Source organism: Bos grunniens, chromosome 2 (genome assembly GCF_055505025.1).
Source record: "Bos grunniens cultivar Pamir isolate PY7600 chromosome 2, Bosgru_T2T1.0, whole genome shotgun sequence".
NCBI classification, from domain to species: Eukaryota; Metazoa; Chordata; class Mammalia; order Artiodactyla; family Bovidae; genus Bos; species Bos grunniens.
In genome coordinates, this window is record NC_141166.1 from 84,680,043 (window position 1) to 84,699,357 (window position 19,315).

At 38.0% G+C, this 19,315-nt stretch overlaps 1 protein-coding gene across 5 annotated transcripts in view; it reads left to right on the forward strand.

The window, feature by feature from the left end:
• Positions 1-9,006: 9,006 nt before the first annotated feature.
• LOC147378292 (uncharacterized) overlaps positions 9,007-19,315 on the forward strand; it is a 720,625-nt gene continuing 710,316 nt past the window's right edge. For 2 of the 5 annotated variants that reach the window (XR_015145800.1, XR_015145799.1), the window contains exons 1-3: positions 9,007-9,259; positions 15,101-15,315; positions 16,287-16,446. The gene's annotated coding sequence lies outside the window, so the exon portion shown is untranslated. Of the gene's footprint in view, positions 9,260-9,310; positions 9,494-15,100; positions 15,316-16,286; positions 16,447-19,315 lie in introns of those variants that run through there. The other 3 variants (XR_015145790.1, XR_015145794.1, XR_015145796.1) reach the window with 3 other exon arrangements.

Genomic DNA, 19,315 nt, shown 5'->3' on the forward strand with positions numbered 1-19,315 from the left:
CATAAACCCATATATCAGTGATTGGATAATGATAGTGATCGCTGTTTGGAGCCTATAGAATAAACCACAGGATTTCCCCTGGTGGTTCAGATGGTAAGGAATCTTCCTGCAATGCAGGAGACTCAGGTTCGATCCCTGGGTCGGGAAGATACCCTGGAGGAGAAAATGGCAACCCACTTCAGTATTTTTGTCTGGGAAATCCCATGGAGAGAGGAGCCTGGCAGGCTACAATCCATGGGTTACAAACAGTTGGATATAACTGAGCAACTAGCAGTTTCAGAATAAACCTTAGAGATTTTCAGTAAGGCACCAACATTGTGTGAGAAGCAGAGTATACCACTAGATAGAACACAGGTCTGGAGTCATCGCTCTCCCAAGTCCTCCACTTACTAAAAGAATGATCTTTAATGAGTTCTGAGGTTTTTGGTCTCAGCTGTCCTATCTGTAACATGGGCATAATATCACTCATGACCTGTGTCGCTTCAAGATTCAATGATAAAATGATACAACCTGCCTGGCCCTGGTCTTCAGACAATGTTGACTTATCTGTTTATTTACTTATTTCAGTTGTATAAAATGTTTACTGATGGTAAAGTACCCATAAGGTAAAATCAACTGTCTAAACTGTAACTTACAAGTATACAGTTCAGTAGTGTTAAGGACATTCACATTGTTGTGCAACCCACCTACCGAACTCTTCTCTTCTTGCAAAACTGAAACTATCTAGTTTCATTAAACTACATTTAACTACAACTTCCCATTCTCCCCTACCCCCGCCCCTGGGAACCACCATTCTACTTTCTGTCTTTATGAATTTGAATAGTCAAGGCACCTCATATAAGTGAGACCTTACAGTGTTAGTCTGTTTGTGACTGACCTATGTCATTTGGAATAAATTCTTCAAGGTTCATCCATGTTGCAGTATGTGTCAGAATCTCCTGTGTTTTTAAGGCTGACTAATATTCCATTGTAAGTATATACAGACCACATTTTGTTAAATCTTTCATTCATCCATGGACACTTGGTTTTTATGTGGACCCCATTTGGCTATTATGAATAATGGTGCTATAAACTTGGGTGTAGAAATATCTCTTTAAGACCCCACTTTCAATTCTTTTGGGTATACACCCAGAAGTGAAATTGCTGGATCACATGGTAATTCTATTTTTAATGTTTTGAGGAACTGACATGCTGTTTTCCATAGTGACTGCACCATTTAAAGTACATTCCCGCTAGTGGTATACAAGTGTTCCCATTTCTCCACATCCTCTTCAGTGCTTGCTATTTCTCTCTCTCTCTCTCTCTCTCTTTTTTGATAACTATCTATCCTAAGGGGGCTGAAGTGGTATCCCATTGTGGTTTCGATGGGGTTGCAAAGAGTCGGACACAACTGAGCTGAACTGAATGTTATTTATGTTGAGCGTGTTTTTACGTGCTTTTTGGTGATTTGTATTTCTCCTTTGGTGAGATGTCAATTTAAGTGTTTTTCAGACTATATAGAATTTAAGTGATAGCAATAATAATATAACTACTACTAACACCCATTCATTTGACAATTTTTTATTTGACTTCATCTGTGCCAGAGCTTACTCTAGGCAATAGAGATACAGCACAAGGAAAAATCAGCAAAAATTCATCCTCTCAAGGAGCTGACATTCAAAATAAATGAGTAAAAAATAGAATGTATTAGGGCTTCCCTGGTGGCTCAGACAGTAAAGAATCTGCCTGCAGGCAGATTGGGAGACCAAGGTTCCATCACTGGGTCGGAAAGATCCCCTGGAGAAGCGAATGACAACCCATTCCAGTATTCTTGCCTGGAGAATCCCATGGACAAAGGAGCCTGTTGGGCTACAGTCCATGGGGTTGCAAAGAATTGGACATGACTGAGCGTCTAACACACACACACACACACCCACCCACCCACCCACACACACACACACCCACAATGGAAAAACTGAAATAGGGAAGGAAGTAAGTTAGGAATTGGGAATGGAATGACATCTTAAATAAGGTAAATAAGAAAAGTTTCCCTGAGAAAGTGCATACAGTTTTGAAGAATGTGAGGGAATGAGTGACAGCAGTATCCCTGGAAAGAACTTTCCAGACAGGAAATAGCCAGAACAAATTCCCAAGGCAGAAGTGAGCCTGGTGTCAGTCGGTGTCAGTGCCACTGGCTGGAGCGGGGAAAGGAAGGGTAATAGGAAAGGAGGGCTGAGGTAGGTGTGTGTATGTATGCATACTCGAGCACCCATATGTCGAATCAGGTAAATCCTTGTAAGATCTGCCAGATAAAATATAGATTCCCCATTAAGTCTTAATTTCAGTTAAACAAATACTTTTTTAAAAGTACGAGTGTGTCCCAAGTATTGTATGAAACACACTTGTACAAAACGTTATTCATTTAACTGGGCCCTTATATTTTTATTTGCTAGATCTGACAATGCTCCTTGTAGGCTATTATAATGACAAGCTTTTACTCAGGGTTAGATGGGGGAGTCATACCATCTGATTTAGCTTTAACAAGGTCACTTGCTGTTGTGTGGAGAATACACCCCAGGGAAGCAATAAGAGAAGCAGCCAGACCAGAGAGGAGGATGCAGCGTTAATCTATGCAAGAGATGATAGTAGCTTGGACCAGAGTAGTAGCAGTAGAAGTGGTAAGGGGGGTCAGATTTTGAAGATCATTATCAATTTTATGTATATGCTGCTTCTTCTAGGAATTTTAAAAAAGGATATCCAAAGCAAGCAATGTTAATATAAAGGAATGACCATTCATCCAAAATAATATTTATTTAGTATTTATACTGTACTAGTACTGACACTGTACTATTATTGTACTGTACTGACACTGTACATTGCACTAAGTTAAAAACCCAGTCTCGATACTTAAGGAATTTGTAGTGTAACTGGCAGAATTCTAATTCTGTGTTGTCTGGGTAGGAGAAATACTCGAGGGAAACATGCTTGTACCCTAGAGCTCTTATCAAGTAGATGGCATCTGTTATTTTATAAGAAGGGTGTTTATCCTTTATAAGAAGGGTGATATCCAGACAGTTTATCCTCCAAATGGGGATTTTTTTTTTGCTGTACCACGTGACGTGCGGCATCTTAGTTCTTTGATCGGTGCCCCCTGAAGTGGAAGCTTGGAGTGCCTTAACCACTGGACTACCAGGGAAGTCCCTAAACTGAGACACTTTTGCGACTGAAAATGTGTTACTAATAATTACTCCAGGTAAAGAGCTGCAAATCAACACTGTCCCACGCAAATTCAGATCAAAGATCTTTGTGTTTTTGAGGTCCACTCCAATAGTGGTTTTGAATACAGGTGGTGAGAAAGGAGCATAACACTTCACCTACTTTTAAACTTTTAAGTGAATTCCCATGGTTTACCTATCAACCACGAGAAATAAAACCTTTATTCTCTAAAAAGTTAGGAATAACATGCTGGCAAAATAAAGGAATTGTGACCTCAGAGCAAGACATTTGTATGTTTATTAGTTGGTTTGCCATAGAGAATCTGGATGTGAATCTATAGTTGTTCTTATAACAAATGTTCTTTTCACTGCTTCCCTGTGCAGGCAAAAAGCATGGTTAAGTGCAATTTGACCTGACTTATAAAGAGTGTAAAGAAAGCTCCCTATGACTTCCTTTCTTTGGATGGTACTATTTTGACTCATCCTGTCTAGCTTGTTGAAAAGTGCTTGTTATTCTTACTAAGTGACTTAAGGGTTTTTAGACATCACACTTTTCCTTAGACCAATAAGGCAGAAGCATGTGAAGAATTCATAGCTTTACTGCAAGTTTTACATGCTGGAAGTGAGGTATATATATCCTACCTTATGGAAGGAGTCTATTTTCTGCTACTGAATCAAGCCTAGGGGCTTTCTGGTCATTGCAGTGAGAGTGCTCATGAGTAAATGCAGATGCATTTTAGTGCCCTATAATGTGATTTTAAAAATTGTTCAAACAATCAATATACTGTTGTCATCGCATCTCTTCCAATTTTCCAGTGTAAATTTGACACCATTGTTCTTATTAACAATTAAAAAAAGTTTTGGCCCTCAAGTTTCCATTATAAGGGATGCATTCTTGAAGTTATGGTTACATTAAAATTCCTACTACAAGTAAAGCCAGCTAAAAATGTTTACCAACTTGAATTGAGCTCATCATGTTTTGTTTGTTGAATAGTGTTTTGTGATTTTACCAACATAAGAATGAGTCTCCAAACTATTTTTAAAAGTGGAGCTTTTACTTTAAAGAAGTGCTTGCCTCATTTTCTTCGTGCTACTCCAAACAAGATGTTGTTTATTACTTTGAAACACTATATGTAAACCCCAGGAATATGTTAAATATGATTGAAGTCTTGGCTGTCTTTAACAAATTGAAGTTTCCAGAAATTTAGCTGTGTTTAAAAACCAAAGCCATGTTTTCAGGAAAGATTTCTATTTCCAAATATGTGGTTGCCCAAACCTTTTATATTTTCATGTCAAATTCAGCTGCCAAATAACACACACTGTACCTTAGCTATAATAGAAAAACACACATAGACTTCAGATTTTAAAAAGCACTACAAGAACAACTATGATCATGTTTCTTGAACGTATGCTATTCATATGCATATAAGTGTGTTTTTTAGAGTAGGCTCTGTAAGACACTGGTCACTTATACTGGTACAAATTGACATGCACAGCACAAGATTGGCAGTGTGGAACAGCCGATCTGGGAAAATACAGGAATTCCTAGCCAGACCAAAATATGAGGTCAAGGAAGTCACTTTTATAATAATAGTGGTTATCTGTTTAATGTGTGATCTGGCAGTGATATGATGTTGACCGTAGGCAATTATGCATATTTCTAAACCAGTTGTGATCAAGCCCAGAGTAAGAGAAATCCCCTAGCTTGTGATAAAAGGGTATTTATTGCCCTTCTATTTCCTTCATCTGCTTTACTTAATCATTTATAGAAGACAAATTAATACTGAAAACCAATTTCATTTTGTGTTTTATTCTGTATTCATTCCTACATGTTAGGTATATCTATTAATATGTGCTCTTAATAGTTTTGGCACAAGTTCAATGTCAGTGAATGAATGATGCACACGTTTTATCATGTTCTTAAGGGATAATAATGTGGTTCTCCAGAACGGTGTGTCTTTATTTCTTTGGGGGCAGGGTTCTTCAATATGTGTCATAAAGGATAGAGACCTATCAGCTTTTTTTTTTCCTCAGCTAGTGCAAGGATGCAAAATTTTTGTTCCATAATAATGCATTTTCTTAGAATGGCATTATCAGGAATAGTATATAGATTAATGCTTGAGAAACTAGCTGATCACATGGGGGCTATATTTTCCTTTATCCCTTCAATGTGACGGAAAACTCATATTCTATATTTTCATATCAATGACAATGTGATGACACAGCAAAGGAGTTATATTGGCTTGTTGCACACATCAACTGTAATCTTCTTTGTGGAAAAATATGTTTATTTTGAACAAGAAAAGACAAACTCGAGTGTTTCAAGTATCAGGAAGGCTATGTTGGAGAGGATAATGATTGGCTGTTGTTTGTCTACTCCATGAGCAGAACAAGGAGAAATGGGATTGAATTTTAGTAAATCGGGTTTAAATTAGCCATGCAGAAGCACTTATGTAACACACCACAATGGTTGCAATGGTTGCCTTCTTTTATTCCCAGGCACTCCATCTGCTGTATTCACCAAGGCTCAGTACAGTCCTGGCACAGAGAAGGTGCTCAACTAATGTCAAATGAATAAAAAGAAGGAATGAATAAGGGAGATGCTTATAAAAAACATAACTGGGTATTAATCTTAAAGTTTAACAGTGCCATTGTTTTAGAACATTTGCAGGGAAATCAGAACTGTACATATTGAAAAATCTCCCTGGAATTTAAAATGATAACAATATGCCATACTTACCTACTTGTGGGCATGCATGTTAAGTTGTTTCAGTCGTGTCCGACTCTTTGCAACCCATGGACTGAATCCCCCAGGCTCCTCCGTCCATGGGATTCTCCAGGCAAGAATATTGGAGTGGGTTGCCATGCCCTCCTCCAGGGGATCTTCCCCACCGAGGGATCAAACCTGAGTCTCTTACCTCTCCTGCAAATTGGCAGCAGGGTTTTTTACCATTAGCACCACCTGGGAAGCCCTATTTACCTACACAGATTCCATTTTTTTTTCTTCAGACATTTTACTTTTAAAACAGTACAGTCTGAAGGATGTGGGGCTGTCATGTCCCACAGTACAGTATGACGGGAGTGGTGGGCTGGGAGACTTCTGACCCTAGCACAGTTCTCTACTGTGGGCTGGGGCTATTAGCTGCAGTAGTTGCTTTCAAGAGGCCTCTGAAGATGGAATATTCTGGAGATATTAAGAGGTATGCATTGTATCTACTTATTTCTGAAGGGTTTTTTCCACTGACCGATTTTTTTTTGTTTTTTGTGTGTGTGAGAGAGAGGGAATGTGGTCAGTTATTTATTATTCTTTCTAACGTTCAGCTGGACCCCAAAAGAGGATTTTACTTGAAAGATGTGAAAAGGACTTAAAACAAGGGGCCAAGTGCAGCCACCAGATACTGAGGAGTTCTGAGTGCTCAGAGAAGGTATCCCTTCCATCCGCATGTGGACTGCTTGCCAGAGGACTGGTCAGTGCCAGATTTTAACCAGAGAAGACCACTCAGCATTGCACAGTGCCCAACCCTTGGGTTGAGGTTTCAGTGGCTCAGGCTCCAGGGACTTCTGTGCAAAGTTTCTGGTGACGATGGTGTTTGGGGGTGATGTGGGCGGGGCCACTTATTCAGTAGGAATGGAAGGCACTATAGAGCTTACAGGTTTAATGAAGCTAGGAAATCGTTAAGGCCTGATCACAATTATACTGGGGCTTCCCAGGTGGCATGGTAGTAAAGAATATGCCTGCCAATACAGGAGATGCAAAAGATGTGGGTTCGATCTCTGGGTCGGGAAGATCCCCTGGAGGAGAGCATGGCAACCCACTCCAGTATTCTTGTCTGGGAAAATTCATGCACAGAGGAGCCTGGTGGGCTATAGTCCATGGTGTTGCAAAGAGTTGGACATGACTGAGCACGCGCACACACACACACACACACACACACACACACACACAATTATACTGTTTGCAAATTACCAGAAGTATAAAATCCAAACTAATAAATACAAGCAAAATGCAATCTTGTGTCAGCTTCAAAAAGAGAATCGTAAAAATGTCATTACATTTGAAAACAGTTTTTAGGTTAAATATTTTCACTCTGCAAGCCTTCTTCTATGTGCTTGATGATGGCTTGGAAATAGCTGATTATAAATTTGGGTGATCACAAGAGGCCTAATATTTCAGAAACACAATTATAAAAGTTCCTTCAAAATGTTTACAGCAAAGTGACTATGCTTAATGTGGACCATTGAAACCTGTTTGATATAATTGCTCTCTAGAAGTCATGATACATGCAGTCTGCAGAGCATATAAATGGCCTCAAATCTGGGAGATTGAGTGGGAAAAAGCGTGAGGTTAGGGGTATATTTTAAAGGGTGCTCAGAGCATATTACATAGATGCCTAGCAGTATTTCCTTATAAAGTGAAGTATCCAATGATTCCTTTGCTTTCAATGAAATCTTTTACAGCATGCAGCGAGACAGCTTTGAAAGTGATGGATCTAATCCTTTAGTATATTCTACTTGATAGTCAATCTGGATGAGAAGAAGGTGAGACTTTGACCTCGTGTAAAAAATGCTGTGCATCTTGTGATGTGTACTTTTATGTTAAAATGCTTAAATTGGTTAATCTGTACAGCCAGGACAAGTGCTCATTGTCTTCCAGCTGACTGCACTCCTTTGGTGTAACTTGTGCCTTGGGAAGGGAGATGACAACTCCAGTTTCAGTGAGAGGAGTTGTAAGTGAATGTACAACTCTCTATGGAATAGAGTTATTTCCTAGCATGCTCTGAGCTTTGCTTGATAATGTGAAATGATGATTTTAAAGTATGTTTTATTCCTTACATAACTACATTGTTTGCACATCAACACATAAGAATGCTGGGTGCTTCCATTTTAGGCTGCTCTTAATTATGTTTTTAACATTCTAGAATGGCTAAACTTGTAATTCAGTGAGTCCTTCAGTGCAGGCCATTAAATTTTATTAATTAATATAGTTGTCTAGTATTTAGATAGAATAAATTGCTCATATTTAATTTTACTATCTTGTATTCTTAACACATGCTTCTATTACAGACACTCAGGTGTACTTATGTAATAACAGCTTTAAAGTTCATTTTATCAATGTGTACATATTTGGGATGTAATATTACTATAGAGTTTTTAGCTCTCACACCTCGATTTTTTTTTCTTTCACAGAGCATTATGAAATATTTGTTGCAAATATTCATTCTATTCTTGATAGATGAGGCAACTAGAGGCAAGGAGTATTGAAACAAATTGCAAAACCACAGTCTTTGGTTAATCCCCAAGGAATGGCTCTTTTCAGATTTCCAAAGGAATGCTCCCACAGCCTTTGATGAAAAAAGTCAGGATGTAGAAGCTTAGTGATTAATTCTCCAGCTCCATGCTCTTCCCTGGGTTAACCCAATTCAAAGAATCTTTAGGTAGAAGCTAACCCACAAGCCCCATTAGGAAGGGGCAATGTATGTCTTGCCCACCTGTGTTTCCTGGGTATGTGTGGGTACTCAGTTGCTCAGCCCTGTCTAACTCTTTGCAACCCCATGGACTGTAGCCTGCCCAGCTCCTCTGTCCATGGAATTTTCCAGGCAAGAATCCTGGAGTGGTTTGCCATTTTCTCCTCCAGAGGAATCTTCCTGACCCAGGGATTTAACCTGCATCTCCTGCATTGGCAGGCAGATTCTTTACCACTGAGCCACCTGGGATAACCCATTTCTTGGGTACATCACCATAATACTGACTAATAAGCATCTGTTGACTCAGTGAATGAGTGAATGAATGAATGGGAGTAAAGGCTTCTAACAGGCTTGCCAGTGGCAGCTGGGGCTCTCTGTAAAGCTCAGTAACAGCGGGCCTTTATCTGACCAACCACCTGGCACAATCTGGGAGCACACCACCGTCCAAACATTTCTCTTGGCTTTGCCCCATCTGTCTGCTTCGCTCACTTCCTTCAGGGCATCTTGAGACCCGAGTCTGGTGCACAGACCACCAATTTTGATCTGGTTCTCTGCATCAGAAGAGGTTAGGAAGTGTGGGTCCTATTCAGATTGGATGAGGTAGGTGAAAGCGTTCTAAATGTCTCCCAGGTCACGATGGGTTGGCGTAGAGGAAGTTCACCTTAGAGCTGTTTGTGCGGGACTTCCGCCCCGCGTCTGCGTGGTTCATCACCCCTCTGCTTCAGCACCGTCCTGTCTTTCCTTTGGACCTTTTCCGGAGACAACTAGCATGCTGTCTCCCCACAACTCCCATGGCTGCATCCTGCCGGGTGCAATGCTGATGAACTAAGGAAGGTGCAGTAAACAGCCCCCTGTGGTACCTCGTGTTGCTCCAGGGAGCACACAGCTGAGGTTACTTGCTGTCCCCTGGTCTCTGCCCTGCCTTCACGAGGAGGGGCTCACGGACGAATTTCTCCATGGTCTCATAACCAGGAGTAATTGTGTCTCTCCTGAGCAAATGGCTTCTTCTTTGTTTTAGGGACACTGCAATTCATGTCATGGATCATGTTTCTCTCTTTATGTATCCTGTCTGAAAGCTCAGATTCAAATTTACAGCCTACCTTTGGGCAAGTATATAAGATTTTCTTGCAAGAATTTTGTCTCTCTTAATTTCAGTGTGCTTTTTCTTAGACTCATTTTACTCATCTATTTTAAATTTAGTCTGTCTTATTGTAGTAAATGCATTTTTGTTTCTTTGTATTTTGTTGTTCGCTTTGTAAATAAACCAAGTTAAATTCTTTTGAGGAAAAAAAAATAGGGTATAAAGAAACAAAAATAACGACCAGTGTGTTCATGTAACACCTTTTAGTTTTTTTAATTCGCTAGGCCTGAATTTCATACCTTTCCTCCTCTGATCTCAACATCAATCCACTGCTTTCTGGTGTCATAATCCATTCTGTACATTTTTAAAGGAATTTGACCATTATATTAAAAGTAAGGTGTTTACAGCTGATCCCTACAGCTGCTCCTTTCTAGCCATGTAACTTTAGCTAAATTATTTAATCTTTTTCATTTGTAAGAAGAGTAATAATGTTTTTTGTGAAGGTTGTGAGGATTGTGTGAAATACACTTTGTTAAGTATCTAGTAATTTCTTTGACACATAGTAAGCCCTTTATTTAAAACAGTCTCATAAATGCACTGGACTTGGAGTATAACTGCTTCTTCACTCAGTAGCTTATGACTTTGGGCAAATCATTTTACTTCTTTGGATCATGTTTTAATCATATGTGATTTTATGGTATGGCTTAGAGAGTCCTTATGGTTCTATTTTTGCTGTTATTCTTGGCTTCTAAAGTTGGCCCTAAGTAACCTGTGAGAGTGTGCCTCCATTCTGTCCTCCCTGGAAATGGTATGGATATATTCATCTGGGCAAAGAGACGTCTGGGGAAAAGGGATTCAGATCTGAAGTAGGGAAATGGAATGGTCCATTGTGCTGGTCTTTATTCCTTCACTGGTGTTGATTATGGTATTTGCAAGGGCAGGGTCTTCTGGAATACTGTGTATTACTAGTGATTATCGTCCTGAATTCAAGTGAATTTCAAAATACCTGGCATTATGGATGCTGCTGTCTGTAGTGAATAGTCTATAACCCAGTTGCTTGGTGAATACATGGAGAGGCAACAGCGGAACAAAGGGAGCTGCTGGTCAGTGACCATGTTGGCTAATGACCACATTTGGTTCAATCATGGAGTCAATCAAAACAAGCGTCTGTGTCCAAGATATGGTTTCTACTCAGGCACTGTTGGGCAATAGGAGATCTCAAAAGCAAGAGGAAACTCATTTATCAAGAAGATAAATAAGAGTTTGTAATAGATGATGTAGAAGAACAATCTACACTGAAATGAAGCTACACTCATAGCAATTCATCAAGATGCATGGGGCCTTTGTGGTTAAGAGCACAGAATTCTTTAGTGTGTGGTTTTGTCCATGTTACTTAACCTCTCAAAGCCTCAGTTTCCTCATATCTCAGAGGAATATTGATACTCATTTTATATGATTGTTCTAAAGAGATAATATAAATGCCAAGATATGTTACTCATGGGTAACTATTATTAAAACTATAAGTACTGTTACAAATTTCAGATTTATACTGGACTTCAAGGCATTGCTACTCCTAATCTAGTAAACTATGTACATTACAAGAATAAATGTTAAAAAACAAACCATTAGGTGAACAAATGATTGGAGTAGAGTGCATATACAGAGAAAAAAATTTCTAATAAATGTTTGAATCTGTGTACCATTTCCATTAGTTTTGTCCCTGAGACCTCACTTTAAAAGGGTCACCATCTACTTTTGCTTTTGATTGATTTCATTCTATGTGTATGAGTTGGGAGTATAAAGACACTAGTTTCTATGAACTTCCCCCATTACTCCATAATCCCATTCTGTCTACTTCTTTTGAAGCTTTCTCGTCTCCTAACTTCATCTGGAATAAATGCAGATTTGCTCAGCTTGTTTGAAGAAAGCATTATGACCCTGAATCCTGAGAAGTCTTTATTTTGTAACATAATTTTTAAAATGGTAAGAAAAAAATTAACCCTGAAGAAAGTGAGTGTTAAGAGACTGTAGAACTACTGTTACAAAAACAGAGAAACCGCTGAAAACTAGTCTGGTTTGGGTTCAAGTATTTTTGTCTCAATGAGCTTTAACTTTTGCTTGGTCCCCTGAAAATTCAGTGAAATTTTGAGATTCTAAGTGGTGACAATGTGTGGTGGTTACAGCCTGGGAACAGAGCACCTGGGAGTGGTGGTTTTCTTGTGTTTCACTGTTTGAATCTTTCAGAAGAGAAGTGAAATTCTATAATCCGAGTTTCATTGATTTTTTAAATTTGACCTGCATTTTTATGTACAGTTTCTCCTATGTTGTCATATGCTGGGCCATTTGAAATTGAAAATTTATGGATAATTTTGCAGGCAGTCTTTTAATTGAAAAGAAGTCAGAACTGAAATCTACGATTCTGGCTGCCTACCACTTTAAAAGTCAAGATACCCTTAATTCAGTTTTGAAAAGATGTTCCATATTTCTTGGTTGATTATTAAATTAATGTACTGGTTTTTATAAGTAATTTCTCTACGTTATTTTAAAATTTAAAACCTTTTAAGTTGTGGTTAAAAAACACAACATAAAATTTGCCATCTTCACCATTGTATATACAGTTCTATAGTGGTAAGCATTTTCACACTGTTGTGCAACAGAGCTCCAGAACTTTTCATCTTGCAAAACTGAAACTTTAGACCCTTTAAATAATAACTCCTCATTTCCTCCTCCCCAACCCCTGATCAGTTCAGGTTTCAAGTGGGATATTTATGAGAGTGAAAGTGTTAATCACTCAGTCGTGTCCAACTCTTTGCAATCCTGTGGACTATAGCCTGCCAGGCTCCTCTGTCCATGTAATTCTCCAGGCAAGAATACTAGAGTGGGTAGTCATTCTCTTCATAGATCTTCCTGACTCAGGAACTGATCATGGGTCTCCTGCATTACAGGCAGATTCTTAACTGTCTGAGCTACAAGGGAATATGTTTTGTGATTGGGTGAATTGCCAATTGTAGGGTACTCTGTGTTTACTTGAAAGTATGGGCAAGAGGCAGGCATGAGTGTTTTTAGCAGGTACTGATATCTCAGTGCCTTCATTTAATGCTCAGGGTCCTGGATGGGAAATTAACATCATGGAAGAGGTTTAAGTGAAAAAAACTTAAAGGGTGAGTGAGGTTCTGAGACCCTGGTACAGAGCTCCTCCACTTATTTAAAGAGTTAAGATGCTGAGATCAAGTCGTCTCATTGGCCATGAACCATTACTACCTTCATAGCTACCATATACTAACATGCTGGGTGAAATAACAGCAGGATAATCATGATGATGAAGGTGTTGATATGACAGTGTTAATGACAATATTGATTGCTCAGATTCATGGATGTTTCATTCATCTGTCAGATCTCTTGCCTGATAATGTTTCAAAGTTTGGAAACTGTGTTTGATGATACTCCTTTAGCCTCCGCATAGTTAAATTTATAGACCTCATGACCTGGAGTCACTTTAAGACTTGGTTCTCGAGTGTTTCAAGCACATTTTACGTTAAAAAATTTTTTAATGAGTCAACCTGGGAATTTAATTATCATTTATAAATTTGTTTCCCTGCTAAAAATGTATTTTGAGTCCAGAACAATACATTTAAAATTTTAAGGAACTGATCTTTAAAGTATCTCAACTTGTTCTTATAATTTTATATCAGCATTTAATCACATATTTTAACTTGGTTTTGGAATAAAAGCTATAGCTTAATTTTAATAATGGAGAACATTAGGATAGCTAAAAATGAACAGTATTGCATATATTAAGTTCTTTGAGTTAATTAAATGCAGTCATTTATATTTAGTTTTTGACTGAAATATAGGGTAAGAGTTTTTAAGCTTCAATCGAATTTTTTAACAATACTTTTCTTATTTTGATACTACCATCAATTTTCACATCTCTCAACTCGCATATTTTGTCTACTCTTGGCTAATTCTAAGTGGTAGGGAGAGTTAACCTAAAATTAAAAGTGAGTTTCAAGTAGTCTACAAATTAGTTGATCCAAGCACAGATAATCAAATATGGAAGGTGTTAGTACTACTTAGACAGGGACAGGCTACAGGAAAATAGAATGAGAGAAATATGCAGTTGTAGTGAGTTTATTTAACTGAATCTGGGTGGCAGCATGCTCCTGAGAATTTTTTCTAAGGTCTTTTCGATGGTGGAGTATATAGAGATAACCCCAGTATTAATTATAACATTGGCATATGAAAAAAAGTATGCTACGTGTTTTACCACATTCATTGCTTGGGTTGATGAGCTGATTCAGTGGATTTAAGCCTGGGTTCTTTTCCTTTCTTGAAGCCTCACCTGATTCTATCTCTGTTGATAAGGACACCCTTCCTGGTTGGAGGAAGACCATTTTTAAGACAAAATAATACGGATAACTACAGTTCTCTGCTAGCACCTACACCAGAGTTAATATGGTGAGGGTACTGTGATCAGAACCATCATCTACAACTTGGCAACATTAAACAATATGGAAAGGGTCCAGGGATAAAAGTAGAAGCGGCACCAGAGTAGAACCTTAGAGGCCTACCTTGTGGGTAGGTTTAAGGAAACAAGAGTAGTAACTTTATTAATATTTACAACACTTACCAATAATTGAATGTTTTCCATGTGCTGTATGCTGTGTACATCATTTTGTTTAATCTTTACAAAACTTTGTAAGGTAAATCTTCTGACAAATCCCATTTGGAGATTAAAAAAACCTCCAGAGATTTGGAGAAGTTAAATCATGTTTCTCAAGCTGGTGCAAGTGGTAAAAGATCTGGGATTCACCCAAAGATTGCCTGACCCAAACACAAATATGTCAATTTTCCTGCTAGTGTGGCTATGGTAGCGGTTGGTGGTGGTGGTGGTGGGGGGGCGGGATTTGAGACTCAATTGCTATTCTTTGGGTGACCATTTTGCCTAGTTATTGCCCATCAGTTAAACTTGAAGTCCTTTACAAAGTTCTCCTTTGTTCTGCTTCCTTCCTCTTTTTTACGTCTGGTTATTTTCTTCCCTCTTCTCATATCACTCTCAGATTGGATGCAAAGGTCATGGTTCCTGCTCATTCTCTTCCCTCACTGCAAAACCTGGATTAATTAGGACAGAGGAGCCAGAAATATGGTGACCAGTCAGTTTCTCTTTCTATGCACTTTAGCCCAACTCTCAGAATGAATTTAGATTAGGCATACTCAAGGATATCCATGAGTAATAACTGTAAGCTTTGTCATAGATAACTGTACTGGGTGTGTTTAAATGTACAACTCTGTTTTTCTATTATGATGTGATATTTCATGTTGACTTGTCAAACTGAAAAATACCCATATTGATTTTGCAGAAAGCTTCACATGTGAGATAAATGCACTCAGAGACTCCTCACAAGTAGCTCTTTGGAGCTTCAGATGTGAAATGGATCATTCCTCAATCTGTAATAGACCCTTCTGTGAAGCTCTTCAATCAAACCTGAGAATTCAAGGGGAAATTGAGGGGAGGATGAGAAACCCCTACAGGGGGGTTTGAGTGAAGTAGTTGAGAGAAAACCTGGAGTATTTGGTGCGTCTTTTTTTTCAGTTCTTTTCTTGGGCATGTAGGAAGACCGTCAATCACTGTGCAACCTTACGTGCTGTATATGTGTCATACCTGGGTACAGCGGGACAAGCTATAGAGGACTCCCGCTACACAGGCATCTTTGATTCTTTTCCATTTGTTGTTTTTCCTGACAGCCTTCAGGTTATTTTTAAAGTGGCTCTTTTAATATAGACTTATTATATTATTAGATTTTCTCTTTCCATGAAATTATTTATATTATTAGTTGATAGGATGAATTTTTTAAAAATCTTTTGAGAAAAGCATAAATAATCTTTTAAGAAAGTTAGTGAAGAATGATAACTAGTTGGAAGAATTGTCATATTTTGTTAAGTGATGATCCTGGTACGTACATCTTATTTAGAACTCATGTTTGTAGATCATGTAATGACTTTTAATTAGTTTGTTTTCAGTAAAGCAATAAGACAGATTTACCCCTACTAAGGGAAACAGCATTGCTCTGAAATTAGTTCTTAATGTCACAATTTTTATTTATTTGGGGGCACATTTTCAGTTGGATATTTCTAGGTTAATGAAAAGAAACTCTAGAATTTTCAATGGGCTATTTAGTTTGGGGGAACAGTTAATCCTGACACCAAACTGAGTAATAAAACCTATGCTTTGGAATTTATGCTCAAATATAGAATATGTTTGATAATAGTTTTTGGTGCTAAAGCTGCTGTGAAATGATTGCTATCCCCTATCTGTGTCATAATTTCTCTAAGCCATGGAGCTGGTGTTGTTTGTAAAGCTTGAATATTAGTATAATCTTAAGAGCATATTAATTGCCCGGGAGGCTTACATATTTGTTCTTCGCATGTGATTAAAGATCACGGCAGCTTATACAGCATAATTTTAGAGATGGAGAAAATGACTATTGTAATACTTGCTACTCTCAGTTTCCTCTACAGCAATGCCCTTACACCTTTCTTTTTCAGGCGTTTTGTAGCATCCTAAACAGAAGGATATTGAAGGGAGCTGATTCTGCTTTGATCCTTGTGCTTGTTGTCAAAGCGCTTGGGATTGAAGAGACTGTTGGCTACAATTGACTGTGACAATTAGGAGATGATCAGAGCCCTAGAGTGGAGCACTTAAAGGGTAATTTACATGTCAGTTTGTCGAATAAAAAAAAAGAAGATATTCAGCTAAGATTTTTTTCCCCTCAGAGCCTTGTAAACTGCAATTTGTGCTCTGGTAAGAAAAACCTGGCAGAGGACTTAGGATAGCCATTACCATTTGAAAAGAAGCAATCATAAGGCCGCCGCTGAGCCCTTTGTCCACTAAAAATGCTGATTTGCAGGCAGTGAGTGAAAAAGTGGAACCGTCACTAAATAAAACCTAGAGCTAGGTAACTACCCCCCCATCCCCATGCCTGGTGGTTTTTTTTAATGCTAGTTAAAGGTGCTTTTTAAAAAACATATCTTAAATCCTACAGTTACTATCATTATAACATTGTTATTGGTCTGGAATGTTCTTTCCTAAAAAAATAACAAAAGGATGCATTGAGAAAGTGGTAGGTGGAACACACGCCAACAGTCAATTGAAAGGCTAAAACTGGCTATCAGTGGTATCTTATTCTTTTCCCTTTTGTACCTCATCACAGTTTTCCTCTAGTCATTCTTTGCACTAGGCCAATTTCCCCCTACTCTATCAATGTGCTCCTAGATTTTCCCATTGTTTATTTACACTCCAGTTTTAAAGTGGGAACTGTATTTCTAAACTCCACATATTTAGCCTATTTAGGTGTACTTGGCTAAAAAGTAATGTAGTTTCAATCTATGATTTGCTATCCTCATATGGTCATCTCTACTTTTTTATTAGGTAATCCATATAAACAAGTAAACAAAAATAGCTAAAAAAAAAAAAAGATAATTGCCTGTAAATATATGGTGATCCCTTTAATCGTCAAATAGAATTTTAACAATTAGTAATTTCAAAAGCTTTTTTGTCCCCCCACTGGAAATCATTAATAATGAAAGAATAATACTAACTATAGTTTCAAGATTTTCATTTGGATAATTGTCTGAAGAAAAAAGTCAATCAATATAACCATCCTATCCAGACATTTAAATTTGGTCTGTGTATTTATTTCAGATACATATTAACTTTCGATGGCAGATACATTTTATATTCCATTTTTTTGATACTTGGCTATAGTGAAGGGCATTTGCGGAAAATCAACACAGTTAGAAATGAATTTGTCTTTATTCTAAAGCACTAGCCTTTAGTGATGGGAGCTAAGAGTATGCCCTTAAAAAGTCAGAGTTTCCAGCATCTAATTGCTGTTCTGGACACTATATGTTGAGTTGTAAGACTGCCCTTACTTTAAAGACATTCACTACTTTCAAACAAGAGGGCTTTATTTCTCTTCATTTAGAGTAATATCTTAACAACAACAAACAGTTTTTTTTCAAGAGATACCTCATGAAAGGAGTCACATTATACTTTTTGGAGTTTCTAAAAATCACAATAGTCAATGGTGGAGAGAAATCGTAATTCATAGGTGGATGTCGGTGCCTCCTGACTGCTTTGCAAGTGCCCCTTTGCTTCTTTGAAAAGTTTGTCAACTCTAGTTTTCCTGTATGCATGGTCCCCCTTGCAAAGAACACAGTAGCAAGAGAAAATAAAAATGACTAAGTGCATAGGTTATTAAGTGCAAAAAGGATAATGAGACAGGGAGTCAGGCTGGGCTTCCTTAGCATGTGTCTGGAGAAGGCAAGCAATGGTAAATCTGTATCAAAAATCTGGCACAGCAGGAGGTGTTTGTCTCCCAGGTAATGCGTAAATGATGAGCAGATGAGCCATCCTCGTATTGATTTAAGCATTTTGTTCCAGCCAGTCACCATTAACTTTGATTTGTTTTTACTTTCCTCATAGGTTTGCATTAAAAACACTCTTGAAGCACTAATTGTATAAAATTCTGTTAACTGCACACTCTCTTTTTAGAGAGGTAATGAGTGAATGAATGAAAAGGCAGGAGTGATTTACCAGTCTAAGCCAGGATTGTCAGAACATTTCTATTTGACTGAAATTGTTTTGGAAGGTGAGCTGGAACAAGAGTCTTACAACTAAAATGAAGTGACTCTGCATGTGGTTCTTGGATGTCTCCCTTCATTGAAGAAGTCCGTAGAACTGTTCTGAGGCTTACTCATTGATTTAAATTTTATTTATGAGATAATATTTAGGTGAATCCAAAGAAAACATTTCAAAGTATGCATATTTGACTCCTAACAAGTAAATAGGAGTCTTTGAGAGCTCATTTGGAATTACTTGAAATGAGTTTTCCTATCACCATCATGGTGTTTTTTTCAACATACAAATTGCCATGTTGTGACAAAATAAATTATTGAAATGCTTTGGAAAGTTTTTGGAAATGTACCCAAGAAAGCAGTATGTAAATTGTCTGAGTTAATACACATGTCAATTTATCAAAATGCTGCTACTGAAAACTCCTAAAACCTTTAGCACAACATTCCAGAACATTTACTGTCTTGTTTTAGGGAGCAGCTCTTTCTTTGTACTTCTTTGAAGGTGGCACTACAGTTACTTAGGTTAAGCACATAACATTAACGAATTCCTAAGTTTGAATTTCTGGTGAACACTGATGAATTTTTTAGTTGTGTCCCATCACTGTTTGCATTTTATCTGGCAACCCTAGGTGGCACTCTGATTAGACAGACATTGCAATCATGCATTGAATGGACAATTTAATTATTTATAAAATAGAAATTGTCATTTATGAATCATTTTACCTTTCACTGTCAGAACAGGCCAACAAACTTGCTTCTTCAAATAGAAACCAAAGGACTTTTGAACTCATCACGGGTGAGTTTGTAATATCCCCTGTCGTTTTTCCTAGGGAGCTGTGCAATTCATTTCAAGAGTATAGTCATTTCTGTCTAATATAATGGAGACTTCCGAGAAGGTGGCTCAGGAGGCTGGCTTACCTACATTGATCAGGCTCTAA